This window comes from Apium graveolens, unplaced genomic scaffold (genome assembly GCF_009905375.1).
Source record: "Apium graveolens cultivar Ventura unplaced genomic scaffold, ASM990537v1 ctg3933, whole genome shotgun sequence".
NCBI lineage: Eukaryota > Viridiplantae > Streptophyta > Magnoliopsida > Apiales > Apiaceae > Apium > Apium graveolens.
In genome coordinates this window covers 49722-53687 of record NW_027418329.1, presented here as the reverse complement: position 1 = coordinate 53687, position 3966 = coordinate 49722, and the positions used below count along the sequence as shown (strand labels likewise).

The window sequence follows — 3966 nt, the reverse complement described above, 5'->3', positions numbered from 1 at the left end:
TGTTTCTCCCCTGTATTACCCTCAGGAGGAGTGTGTTCCACAGTAGTCTTCCTTGGTTCCACCTCTACTTCCTTCTGCACATCTTCTTCAGCCACAACTGCATTTTCTGAATCTTGAGATTTTTATGGCTCTTCATCTTGCTGAATTTGGGGGCTTGCGACCTTTCCAGACCTTAAGGTGATGGCGTTCACATGTTCTTCAACTTTCTTCTTTCCTGGATTGGCTTCTATATCACTAGAAAGCGTTCCTGGTGGTCGATTCAATAAGGCATTAGCAATTTGCCCTATTTGGTTCTCCAGATTCTGGATAGAAACAGCCTGGCTTTGGCATATAAGAGCCTGGTTTTTGCACATAAGTCTCAACTCCTCCAATTCAGATTTTTCATTCGAAGATAGACCTGCATCATGAGTTTGTTGTTGAAGTTGGAGTTGTTGTCTTGGTGTAAATTGTTGCTGAAAACCAGGAGGGTTAAATAGCTTATTTCCAAACTGCTGGAATGGCTGTTGCATCACATTCTGATTGTTGCTCCAGCTGAAGTTAGGATGATTCCAGTTGTCAGGATGATAAGTGTCTGGAACTGGTTGTTGCGATCTCTGAAAGTTGCTCACAAACTGAGCTGAGTCACTAGATATAGCGCATTGCTCCGTCACATACGGACCGGCATACAGCTCACAAACACTATTTATCTGTTTAACACCATAGTTAGCCAGAGAATCGATCTTCATAGACAACGCCTTTAGTTGAGCAGTGATAGCCGTAGCTGTATCCACTTCAAGAACTCCTGCTACCTTGCCTTGTAGATATCTCTGGGTTGGATACTGATATTCATTAGCAGCCATCAGTTCAATTAGATCATAAGCTTCCTTATAGCTTTTTGCCCATAATGCTCCGCCTGATGCTGCATCGAGCATGGGTCTGGACTGTGCTCCCAACCCATTGTAAAAACAAGTGATGATCATCCAATCAGGAATTCCATGATGAGGACACTTCCTAAGCATCTCCTTGTAGCGCTCCCAAGCTTCACTTAGCGATTCTCCCGTTTGCTGCGCAAATTGAGTAATAGCATTCCTGAGTGCAGCTGTCTTCGCCATAGGGAAGAATTTAGTAAGAAACTTCTGAGCAAGATCTTCCCAAGTAGTAATCGAACCAGCTGGTAGAGAGTGTAACCAGCTCTTAGCCTTGTCCTTCAGAGAGAATGGGAACAGTCTCAGCTTCAAAGCATCTTCAGAAACACCGTTGAACTTGAAGGTGTCGCATATTTCAATGAAATCCCTAATGTGTATATTGGGATCTTCCGTTGGAGAACCCCCAAACTGGACTGAAGTCTGTACCCATTGAATTATGCCAGGCTTGATCTCAAAGGTATTAGCTGTGATAGCTGGCCGGACAATGCTAGATTGAATGTCATTGATCTTGGGTTGAGAAAAATCCATCAAGGCTTTCGTTCATGCTGCTGGATCTCCCATTATAATGAGTACCTGAAACACAAACAAATAAACTGTGAAAGTAAAAGAATCCGAGTCAGTGAACTTTAACGACCACTGATGACAAGCACATAAACTAAAAATTAACACCGAGTCCCCGGCAGCGGCGCCAAAAACTTGTTAGGGCGAAAACACGCGCTAATATTCACGCAAGTATACGCGTTCGCAAGTAGTATAAGATATAAATCAGATTCGTTCCCACAGAGACTGGTTTAGGTTAAGTTCAATTTATGCACCTATGCAACAATGTATGGTTATTGCTCAATGCTAAGACAAATAACAAATTGGGTTTTTATTAAACTTAGAGATTATACTAAATAACATTAACTAAGAGAATTAAAGTTGAATTAATATATATGGTAAACATGGGATTCTAACTTCATTAAATACTTCATTCAATAGCCTTATTGTTTTTAACCTTAGCATGTGATGGTGAGGACACTAATCAGATAACACGAAACTGATAAATGCCAACTTTCGTTGCACGAGTACCATTCTACCAGACATCCATAAAAGAGATAGAAGCTGAATAGGCACCAATTATATTGAGACCCTATATGTCTATAGAATTTGACAACATAACGGTTTAAGCACAAGTTATCTATCTTGATTACATAGGGCAAGTAAAACGGTTAGAGTTACCTACGAATCATGCATACAATACATGAACCTATGCTAGCATGGCAAGTTCTAAACCTCTATATTCACTATCGCTTCAATAGAGATTAACACGCTATCTTATATGTTAGCTACGCACATAAGACGAATAAGCACAACCAATACTAGGATATCAATCAATCACCACACACCAAGATATCGAAACAATTAACTATTGAAATCCATAAGTAAATCCGCTAGAATCCCATGACAACGATTAGCCCATAATCGAACTCATCGTCACCATGGGTTCCAATGAAAGCATGGTATAAAACAAGGTCTTAATTAACTAAATAATAATCAAAGTACGAATAAACGAGATCTAGGTTCAACAAGAATGAAAACGAGCATCCAAAGTTACAACTAATTCAAAGAATCACAAGTTGAAAACAAGATCTTCTTTTTCGGAGTTGTTCTGTGCTTCTAGGTCTTCTCCTTGGTATCCCAATCTTCCCGAATGATGAAAACCCTTTTTTTAAGTATATATACGCCCCTAGTGGACCTGGACCCTTAAAATCGTCAAATTCTACTCAAAAAAGGCTTTTTCAGCGAAATCAGCGATCAGCCGCGCCCTGAGCGGCCGCTCAGCTCTGCTGAGCGGGCGCTCAGCTACTGACTGGAAAAAATATTCTGATGAATCTTGTTTTGACCATAACTTGAGTTCTACTCGTCAGAATTAGGCGATTCAACTGCCCAGTCGAAGCTATTGAGATTCTCTACAACTTGACAATGGCCTTGGCTTCCAATTCTGATCACTTTTCATCATATTTTCTTTAAAAGCTCTTTTCTTCATTTAACTGATACCTGAAATGTAATAACACAAAAACACATCAAAATACCAACAACTTGAGTCTAAAACACCAATTTAAGCTTGTAAAAAAGCATTCCAAGTGGATATAAAATCCACTTATCACTGCACAGGGCAATAACAATGCAGAAACGATGTTCAATCTGGTACATACCACTCAGTCTATGCTAAGAGCCAAAGATGGCATCACAGCTTTGCCTTCTACAGCTGGTGATGTGGACTATGAGACTGGTGGTTCAGCTGATTTCTTTGGTGATGGGAGTGGGGATAGTGAAGATGAGGAAATGGACATAGGGGGAGAAGTAGGTTCAAGTTCAAGATCAGGTATGCCATCATGGGCATTTTCAAAGCACTGTGATGAGCACTACCTCAAGATAACTCTGATCCAGCTAATCAATCAGACAAATACTGCTCTTCAAACCACTACTAATGCCAGCACCAAGAAGCTCCTTTAGGCTCATCTAGCCTCCCTGCAATTCAACAAATCTAGGGCTTCCAACATGATAGGGATGTAAACACCATCAAGGGTGATATTGAGGAGATGAAGAAGGCCATTTCAGACAAGATGGATTCTAAACTTCCAGAAGCTACAATGCTTGACATCAAGAGGCAATTAAGGAAAAATTCTGATCTTGCAACCAAGATAGATGCCTTAGACACAAGAATGTCATCCATGGAAGCATCTTTAACAGCCATTCATCTTCATCAAGCCCAACAGATAGATTTACTTCAAAAATTGGTGGCTGCTCAAACCTCCTCCTCTACTCAACTTGATGATAACAAAAAGGAGGAGAAAGGACCAAGTGAGGGGGAGAGGCTTCAGATTCAAATTAGTAAATTAATTGTGCCTTCAATTACTATCTCAAAGCCACCAGTTACAGACAGTATAGATCTAATCAATGCGGCAACAGCCAATATAAGAGCAGCTGATAAGAAGAAGTTGAGCTTAGTCAACTGGGAGAAAATTGATGAGGATATACAAAAGAAGTTTGAACTAGTCAAGGAGCCAGTCAAGTC

At 40.4% G+C, this 3966-nt stretch overlaps 1 non-coding gene across 1 annotated transcript; it reads left to right on the top strand.

Moving 5' to 3' along the window:
* The first annotated feature begins 969 nt into the window (after positions 1 to 969).
* Positions 970 to 1076, top strand: LOC141701497 (small nucleolar RNA R71). Its single transcript, XR_012566797.1, has one exon. It is a non-coding gene; the product is annotated as a small nucleolar RNA R71 (small nucleolar RNA).
* The last annotated feature ends 2890 nt before the right edge of the window (positions 1077 to 3966 follow it).